At 30.1% G+C, this 11,109-nt stretch overlaps 1 pseudogene; it reads right to left on the bottom strand.

Annotated features, from left to right (window-relative positions):
• Nucleotides 1–5,760: 5,760 nt before the first annotated feature.
• LOC128162222 (ficolin-1-A-like) lies at nucleotides 5,761–10,273 on the bottom strand (annotated as a pseudogene).
• Nucleotides 10,274–11,109: the final 836 nt, after the last annotated feature.

The following is an 11,109-nucleotide window of genomic DNA, read 5'->3' as shown; positions in this document are numbered from 1 at the left end:
CGAATTATTTCATTTAATTAAAAATTAGTAAGTTACATGTATAGGGCAAACCCTGAAGACAGTACCGATTCTACCAAAAGTGTTTGCCTTTCTTTATAATAATTCTGAATACAGTTCCCCTCTCTTATTTGTGTGCGTTTTTATTATGACATATTTCTGATTTATACCCTCTGTCTGAACAATTACCTAAAACAAACATTTCATAAAAACATCTATATCAAGATGGAGAAGGTCTTTAAAGGGGTTAAAGATCTCTTGTAATTTATTTGTAGATTTTATTTCATATAAGTTATCAAGTGCCCTCTTGGATGAAAAGGAGAAAATTTATTCAGAGGAACGTAGCGTACCCCCTCCACAAACACCATTCCCACCCCCTCTGCAGCAATAAGAAAAAAAATCATTTTCACAGCATAATAATTTTGTAGCAGAACGGTCATACCTACATGTGTAGTTAGGGTCAGTATCCTTAATTTAAGATAGCAATAGCAACGTTTACTTTTAACTACTAAATACTTTATTTTAACTACTAAATACTTTGAGACTAAATTTTAGAAAATTAAATATGCACTGGGTGTCTGCGCCACGACATACAGGCTTTGGAACGATAAAGAACCCTGACTGCTAAATGACTGAGTGTGTAGTAACGAACGTAATTTGAATATTATTGAAGTAAAAAAAGTATAAATCAAAATTAAAATTTTACCCCCCCCCCCAAAAAAAAACCCAATGAAGGGGTTATTTTTAGATTTTATATCCATTTCATTTTAAATATTCAAGGGCCGATGAGCACGAGAAAACTTGGATTTTAAGTCTTATTCTTATAACTTAGGTCTATCTAAACTATAAATTCAATGTTTAAATACATAAATGTTCATTCACTCTCGAGAAATTAAATTGTCAGCAACTCAGTCTTTTACAGCTTTCAGAAGACCTACATATAGGCCTATATATATTTTCATTCTTGTATGATTAAATCACTGCTTCTTACTAGTATCTACTGTTGGGGTTTTTCTGGGTCCATTTGGGTAAATCGGCGTACCGTTTCTATATAGTAAATTTTGTATTTAAATCATGACAAATATACAAAGACCAAGGATTTCGTGTTTGTATAACGGAATGATGTTTCCACTTAAAGTAATAGAGCGTATACATCACGGAATAGAGAATTTGCCTAATGTAAAGACTTATTTACATCACGTAATAAAGTTTAGACAAAAAGTCAAGACATTTTCGTATCAAGTTATGTACTTTTGACATAAAGTGATAAAGTGTTGACATAATGAAAGGATGAGTTAACACCATGTATTAAGGTGTTGATAAAATGTAAAAACGCATTGATATCATGTAATAAAATGTTGACATAATGTAAGGATAGAATCGCGATACGTACTGCGGTGTTGATATAATGTAAGGATATATTGAAAGCATGTAAAAAAAATTTGACATAATGTAAGGATACATTCGCCCCATGTAATACAGTGTCGAAATAATGTCATGATGTATTGACCTTTGGTTGTACAATGTTGGCATAACGTAAGGATGATTTTACATCACAACGTAAAAAATTGACATCATGAAAAGACATGTTTACTTCACCTAACGTGCTTTTGACATCACGTAATAACGATTTGACCTAGCGTAAAGATATATTCACACCACGTAATGGACTTTGACATAATGTAATGATAATTTGACATAATGTACCTATAGTATTATGCTATAAGGCAGCCATGGCGTTCCATATAAATTTATATATCAGATATGAGCTAGCCTGTTTTACTGTACATTGTAATAGTATAAAATATATTTATTTTTGATTGGAAAGGCTGGGCTAAGGGTCCAAATAATATGATAAATTCATTTGAATTGCTTAATTTGGTGTACATGGTATTTAACAAATCTGCAGATATCTTTGTTAAAAAAAGAATTGTGTTATTTTTTTTAAAGTCAACATCCCCAACAACCCCATTTCAAATTACGTAAAAATAATATGAATTCCTCAAAAGTACATGTAGGTTAAGGTATTATTGACCACCGAGACAAACAATATTGTATATAAGTTTTTAATGGTTGTACATATTACTCACTATAACCATGATATACAGCAGGTCGGACAGTTAATATTGTTCCTTTTCCCTGTTAGTTATCGTAAGCCTTGCTAACTTAGGCTACTTCCATTATTTTTTGATAGACACACTTATATATTGTTTTAAGACTTGTGATACATCATTAAATATTGTTGAAAACTAAACTTTTGATAACTTTATGAACGTATCTTTTAGAAGTCTGAGAAAATCCGGTATAAATTTGAAACACAATATTTGGTATTCCGATCCCGATCAATAATGATGTAAGATCACATTTTCACAGGTAATGGGTTAAAACAATAACATTTATACATCAATGAAATCAAAGTCTAATCCTTGTTTTAAAATGAAACTACGAATATGCAATATAATTATATTATTACTCTTAGATACATGTAAAAATGATAAAGATTTTTAAAATTTTGTTAGGAATCCCACATGATTGCTTAGATTATGTAAACCGTCTGTTAATTTTTCAAAACTTTTTATTATGTAAAAAAATATTTCAGAATATCCTTTATTCATTTATTTATAATACACAGTCATATATGTTTGCTGTTTTTTTTAAAAAGAGACATAAAAGTGATCGTTTTTCTCTAATTTTAAAGACTGTATGGCTCATTATTGTCGTGGTTGCCATGGAAACCAATGGGATACTACATCTTTAACATTAGAAAAAAGAAGAGGGCATTGTATTCTCTTCATACCAACATTTTTTAATAAATGAATTGACACTGAATTTCTGAAAATCCTGTCAGATCTTCATACCATAGTGTTTTCATTGTGTTTAAAAACTGTGACAGAGTGGATCTATTTTTAGTAACACAGCTTCACAATTATGCACGATTCACTAAAAATTTTATCATTTTTTGAGAAAACTTTTATATACTGTTCTCAAAGTAAATTATCATCTCAATATGAAATATATGACTTATCACTGTTTGCCTGATTCTTACGTGAACCTGTACTTAAAAACTAAATCTAATTTACAATACACCCTGAAAATTTGAATGAAATCGGATGACAAACAAAAAAAGTTATTGAGGTTAAAAAAACGTCTAGAAGAAGAATATTAATAATGAAGAATTACCATCAGAATCAGTACAAGGTCTTCCGTATGAAACGGAAGACCTTAATAAATAATTCAAAGAACAATGTAGACACTTCAGCTTTTAGAATCTTTCTATCGTATTTTTTTTTGCATAAAAGTGTACACTTAACATAAAAAGGTTCATATTAAATGAGGTACTGTTTAACATCAATTTGAGTATAAGTAAATTTCATCAGAACATGATTGAATTCATACTAGACAATAAATAGCTTTCAAGGTAATGGGAGTTTGAATCGAAGGAAAGAGACAAATGTTTACTTTAAATGCCTTTTTAAACAGTGTAAGTTGTTTGGTTCAAGTGTTAATGCATCATTTCAATTTGGCACAAGCAATTTATTTTTACGTCAGGTAGTATTCAAGATACTATTAAATGTACTGAAGCGTGATTAATATTAACATTTTCTAAAAGCTTTTCAGGGGAAACAAATCCACAAAAATTGATATCAACAGTTATTTGATTTTCTATCCAAAAACAAAAATATTTTTATCGAATAAACACGACGTTATTCGTCTTTTCACGAAATTGTTAATATGCTGTATGCTTTTTATGAGCATTATTTAGTTCGCGATAAATTAAGTGTGGTCAAAAACTACCTATCCTTTCCCCATTAGCAATTTTTCAACAACAGTTTCTTTTAAGAATAATGAAAAATAAATACGCATATCCCCACAGTATACATGTAACTCCACATTCACGTAAATGAAATTAAAAATTGTAGATTCCTCTTTATTGAGTGTTAAACTTATGAATTTACATGTATATTATTCTAGATTTTTCAAATACGACACAGAGTTTTAAAGCTACGATTAATGAAACTAATGTACCTTATTCCAATTCAATATCGATTGGTTGCTCATAAAACGAGACAAGTTACAGACTTGAGGTGTGATCAGTCAGCAGATGGTGTTCTTTCTTCTATCATGATGGCACCTGATCCTACCTCTTGTGAAGGTCCGTGTGTTGTATTAATCCTATTGATATGTTTGATTCACACTTTAAGAATCAGCCTATATGCCATGCGAAACAAAAGATAATAAACATCAGGTGGGTCATCAAAGGAAGAGAAAAGGTTCAAACTGAAATGTGAACACATATTCTGATGATATGCAACTTTGAATCTGAATAATATGTTAAAAACGGTGTTATATTTACAGTGTAGCCTCAGTTATCCGGACGTTTTCGTTCCCAAGTCAAATCGTCCGGATAGGTGAAGTGTCCGGATATCTGAAATGTGTCTATTGTTGTCACAAATGATAATGTATTAGTTTAAACTAATGAGTGTTAATACTGTTTTCTTTCCCGTTTCATACACAGTAGCAACAAATTAAAGTTGTCTGTTGAAATTCACCTTTTTAATACAATATTATGGAACACCGTTTTACATCGTTAATTCAACAGAAAAAATATTAATTGGACTATAATAATAACCGAATTTAGCCAAAATCCTGTGATCAGGGACATATATCTTATCAGGGTATGTACGTCCCTGGTGTGATAGCTGCTAATTTACGTTAATTATTTTTTATTGTACGCTTCACGACACGCCAATTTCCACAAAATTGATGATTTATTTTTTAAAACTCATTTTTATTCTTCAAAAACGTTTATTTGTTTGTTAAAATTATACATTTCTAACTATAAATTTACACCGATGCACTTACGATGAGTTAACATGCTTTCATTTTGTTTTCTAAGTCTACTTCCGGTTTTGAAATAATCTAACAATGCATTCATGAGACAATCCGTTTAAGATAACTTCTTTGAATATATAAACCACCAAGATATGTAAAACTTTGAAGTTTTTTTTTTTTAAATTAAATTTGCACATTCTTCTTTTGAAATAAAGGGAGATTTAAAAAAAACCCACGAGATAACGATACCAAAGCCTTGTGTAGTGAGGTATTGTTTATCCTGTCTGACTATAAGCATTGTCGGCAATTGGAAATAAGAGATTTTATAATAGCTACTCGTGAGGGTCTACAGGTAACACCTGAAAAAAGATGTGAAACTAAATGACAGAAGTAATGAGTGGGGTACCGTAATATTTTTTTCATCTGGTTAAATAAAGCAAAATTGATAGTTGAACTGTGTTTTGTGGTTAAAAAAAAAGGCCGTCTGGGTCCGAAATGCGGATTTCCGGATAAATGAGAAAAAATAAAGTATAAAAAATATGTTCCCAAATAAAATCGTCCGACAACTGAACGTCCGGATATCTGGCGTCCGGGTATCTGAAGTCCCACTTTATATATATATATATATATATATTATTAAATGATTACTTTGACAGATCTATAAATAAGTTTTCTTACATCGTATTTCCATTATTTCAAGTATGCTATCTGGAAAGAGTGCAAAGTCTGAAAGCGATTGAATCTTTTATTCCAGTTTACAAACTCATTAAACAAAAATTTATATACGTACGTGAAAAACAAATTTTATTACATAAAACGTTTCTTTTATACAAATAAAGACAGATTTTATAAATACTAAAACAACCTTTTAAGAAAATAGGAATAAGACAACTCAATAACTGACCGAAAAATTTTCTACATTTTTTAACTTTAGAGTTTTCGAACCATCATTCTGACTTCCTTCATTGAGTAATAGAAACCTTTCCAGTAATACCAATTGATCCCTTTGGACCTTATTGTGTTCCCATACTCCCCATTAGGATTTGCGGTGTGACATGTATGATACCACCAGCCTCCGCGAAAAAGTGATCCACATTATTATCATTGTCATTGTCGTACGTAGTGAAGGACATTCCGTCATGGAGCCATAAACTGTCTCCTGAAATACAGAATAACGAAAATACAGAAAAAACGGTTTGAAGAAAAAACATTCAAATCAAGATCGTGTCCTTACCATTGTCATGATCTTAGAAATATGTACGCTATCCATACTATTGTAAAGATCTAAGGAATATGTACACACTGTACTTTCGAATAAGTTGCAAAAAAATGTGAATTTCGAAATAACAGTAGTTTAACAAAATCCAGGTATTATACTTAACACCAAAAATATGTGTTTGGTCTTAGTACTTAATATCTTTAATTATATAAATGATTAATAATACTTGTAAATAAATCTTAAATTTAAACATTTTTTGAAAATGTTTTGTACATTTAACTTTAACTTTGTTTCAATCTTATTCAAACATAAGTAATGTGCATCTGCCTAAAGTTTGTTGTTAAACTAAAAAGTTTTATTTTTGTTTCCCTTTTAAATCATTTAGAAACCTGCATTAAATCTATTTGAATGAATGTAATCTTTTTTACTTTTGAATGATTTAATATATTTGGTAATTGTTAAATTTATATTGCCTGACTGATACAATTAAACTCTTGCTAATAGCTCTAAAAAAAATCTCCTATTTTCTTTAAACTTGCTCAGTCATATGCATAATCACAGCATAATAAAAATTAAATGACCTAAAAACGAAAAAAAGATAACTGTTTTTGTATGTAAAACATTTTTTAATCTGCATGATGCCAGTCGATCTAGATTGGATATCTTACATGTATCCAATGAGACACTTTACAATTCAAATTACTATATCTATATTTCAGTGAAAATGTGCTTGGTAGCAAAAATGAGTACAAAACAGTGAATTAAGTAAACAAGTAATTTCAGAAAGCAGTATTTTAATAACTTGAAGACAAATTTACAGAAAAGTATAAAATTAATGACGATTTGAATATAAATGAATCTAGAGTCGATAGGTATTCGCTGTCACCAATAATAAATTGATTTCACAATGATCTGAACAAAAATACCTGCATTCCCAGAATAACCACTGACATGCAGTCTATATTTGAAGCTGTCAGACTCCACATTAAATGTTGAATATTCCGCGTATTTCCAAACATTGTTATGGTCCATCAGTTCTACTCTGAGATACGTATAGCCATCATTTGTTAATTCGTGGATATTCCGGTTACCTAAACGTAAACATTACAGTAAAACACGCTTATAACGAAGTCCCAGGTACGGGCAATTAAACTTCGTTATAAGCTTAATTCGTTATATCCGTCAAGTTTACAACATGAAATAGAGTCTTGGGGAATGAAATTTACTTCGCTGTAAGTTTCAATGCATTATAAGCGTATTCGCTATAACCGTGTATTACTGTATTTCTTATATGAAAAAAAATATATGAATTATTTGACAAGGCATTTAAAAAAGCATGCTTCTTCTCGATTATAAATTTATGATAGAGTTGAATGAAATCAATAAAACTGATTTTTTTTAGCTTGGGGTCGAACTATTTTTATAAGAAATATGTTAATTTTAAAATCAAACCCGGGTCTACAATGGTAGATATAGAGCTGACCCTAAGTAGATATTTGTCACATCCTATGGGAACACATAAAGCAGACCCTGATTTCATCAGAAGACACTAAAATTGCATTGAAAGGAATGAGATGTATCTGCATATTTGTAATTAATATTTGGACTTACGGGCAATTATAAAAGACGTGTATGTTTCAAACTTAGTGTGTAAAGCGGAACAAAGGGGTTGGTTCCAGTCAAGTTCATTACAGACCCAGAGCGGACTTAGACCAAATTTTCTAATAATGCAGACCCCTACCAGATAACCTCAAGTAGATAAAAAGAGGATCGATGGTCAACTTTTTGGGATCGTTTTAGTGTTTGGTTGTGTAAATTCGTTACTGTTTTAGTAGATTAAAGAATCAATAACACGAAATGATTGCAATAAGAAACATAGATTAACAAAAAAACATTATGATGTATGATATGCATTATTACAAATTGATAACATGAATATACCAAGCCAAAACTCGGATCCCAAGCATCCAAAACCGTTTTCATAATCCGCCCAGTCTCTCGTGAAATTTACTGATCCATCGATACGTCTCTGCATGAGCTTTTTAATTTTTACATCGAAAAAAACCCCCAGAAAAATGGAGTAAAAGACATCGTTTCTAGTGATATAGAAGAGAGAAAAATTACGCTTGCGTTCTTGCAACTTTACAATATTACATTATTGTGTTTTTAATGATAACAACATCTATATTCTTGGTTTTTTTGTTTTTATTTATTCATTGAGAGAGAGAGAGAGAGAGAGAGAGAGAGAGAGAGGGAGAGGGAGATATCTATATACCATCCACTTGTGGGCCCCTTGATTACAGAGAGTAGATATTTCAATTCCATTTGTTAATTGTATTGTGCAATACGAGTCCCCTTCATCTTAAAAAGATTCAGAATATTGAGAGTTAGATATAACACATGAATAAAGAATTATGATATAATTAATAATTATTAAAATTGTATAAGGTTATTATTATTCACTGTTGAATTAAGGTACGTTAGCTTAGCTTAACTTTCATGAAGAAAAAAAAGAATGTCTATACACTACCACAAACTTGAGAGTGGTTTTGATTAAATCCGAACTCCACGACACAAACATACCTTAATTCAACAGTGAATAATAATAACCTTATACAATTTTAATAATTATTAATTATATCATAATTCTTTATTCATGTGTTATATCTAACTCTCAATATTCTGAATCTTTTTAAGATGAAGGGGACTCGTATTGCACAATACAATTAACAAATGGAATTGAAATATCTACTCTCTGTAATCAAGGGGCCCACAAGTGGATGGTATATAGATATCTCCCTCTCCCTCTCTCTCTCTCTCTCTCTCTCTCTCTCTCTCTCTCTCAATGAATAAATAAAAACAAAAAAACCAAGAATATAGATGTTGTTATCATTAAAAAGTCTGTATATGTAAATGAGAAAAATGGAAGGAAACATTATTTTTCGTATTGCTTGCTATATGATAATTTTTTCTTATCTTAAAAATGCCGATGCGAATAGGAAGATTAATTATTTTAATAATGTTTACAAATTTTGTGAGGCGCAAAAAAAGAGATATTTGTTAGCGTATCAAAGATTAAAACACTGCATACTGTAGAAGCAGAAATATTCGTTGAGGATTTAATTTCGTTATTTTCGTTGGCAGTATAATTCAACGAAATTAAATCCATGACGAATTTTTAACCAAAGTATTAATGAATACAAAGAGATAAAAATATAACGAAATTAAATGCCACCGGAATTTTATTTGGTTAAAAAAACACGAAATTTTGACCCAACGAAAATATGTGTTTCTACAGTAGATTGTAAAATGATAAAGCTGATTGAATTTGACGACGTAAAATTTTATAGTGTTGTTTGGCAAGCATGGAGTGAGTAAACAGCCTCATCTATAATCCAGGTATATTTTTGGGCATTTCAGATATGTTCTGTTTTATTTATTTGCTGATTGAAACTGTTGCAACTTTCACATATGACATTCACGGAATTTCTCCAAGCCATCAATATTAAAAAAACACCTTAAGCACACAACATTCATTTTTTTTTTAAAGCAAAATAATTTTACCAGTATTAGTTCCTGTAAGCTATAGCAAACATCAAAGACTATGATATAAAAAAAACCCGAAATACATTAACATTTGGATTACAAGTACAAAGGTTGTCCCAAAATAGCGTACAATATCTTTTTCTGATCTTCTGGAATATTAGTTTTCTTTTGTGTTCTCATTATTGAAATTGTTAAAAATTTTATGCTTTTTTATTATAAAATTGTATATGAATCATATATTTGATAAGATAGATAGATAGATAGATAGATAGATAGATAGATAGATAGATAGATAGATAGATAGATAGATAGATAGATAGATAGATAGATAGATAGATAGATAGATAGATAGATAGATACCTTTTGATATCGAATAACTTGTTTTGAAGTTTTATGCGATGATTTCAAAAAATCAAATCCAAACAAAAGACGACATAGTTTTGCCTCCTCTCCAATGATTTCCATTCCGATACACAGGTCAGAAGAGCTGCACAGTAATCCACATTGCATTTGTGCAGAAGTTGCTGAATTGTCTACAGGAAATTCGTCTATACTGCACTCAGATGATGAAATCTCGCCAGATTGTACACGAACAAAATTATTGACCGTAATGCGTGAGAAAACAAAGGGACACACTTCAATAAAGGTAAGAAAGTAGACTAACATACAAAACTGCATACCGTCTAATATTTTCCGGATTTCAAATTTCCTATCTAAGTGTATATGCCAATTGCATTGATTTTGTTTTGTGCCGGTTTCAAATTCCTCTCCGTAGATTTATGATTTATATGTTTGAAAAATTGTGTGTATCTCATTTATCAAATAATCAAATAAAATAAAATTCATTTGAAGCCTCCGTCCTATATCATTTGTCATTTAAAATCTAACAGAGTTTTGTTCACAGACAAATTCATTTCTTTGATCATATTGCTCTAAGGAAGATTAGATGATTAAACAAACATTTTTTATGTATACAAAGTTTTTAATGTTTTTACGTTGATCAAGTAATGAACTAATATTTATTCAGGTCTTTTGTCTTCGGGATTTTGATTGTTTATCAAAGGAAGCTTAAACAAAAACGCAAACTACAAACGCCTGCATGGATCGAATATTTATTCGCTATATTATCTATTGATACTTCGAAGAATGAGCATCCTGTCCAAAGGTACACAAAGTAACATTGGACATAAGACATCAAAAGCACCTAAGATGTGTTTCAAAGATCTGGGTTTTTGTTAAAATCAACATTTGAATTAAATTTGAATATAACAACTGTTCACAAAAATATCCTTATTATTGCTCAAGTTTATTTTGGCATGACTAGGATCCACGTACATGTGACAACAAAATGACGAAGATGGAATTTAAAATAAAACTTATGTTTATTATTTAAGTATATACCATTTGACCAAGTTTTTATAAAAATATTTGCTCAAAAACTTTCAAAAATTAATTTTAAATGCATTTATACCAATACCAAAACTTCTTAACAATATAAATTTTAGTGAATACAT

Source organism: Crassostrea angulata, chromosome 9 (assembly GCF_025612915.1).
Source record: "Crassostrea angulata isolate pt1a10 chromosome 9, ASM2561291v2, whole genome shotgun sequence".
Lineage (NCBI taxonomy): Eukaryota > Metazoa > Mollusca > Bivalvia > Ostreida > Ostreidae > Magallana > Magallana angulata.
Note: the sequence above shows the minus strand (reverse complement) of the source record. Positions and strands in the feature narration are given on the sequence as shown.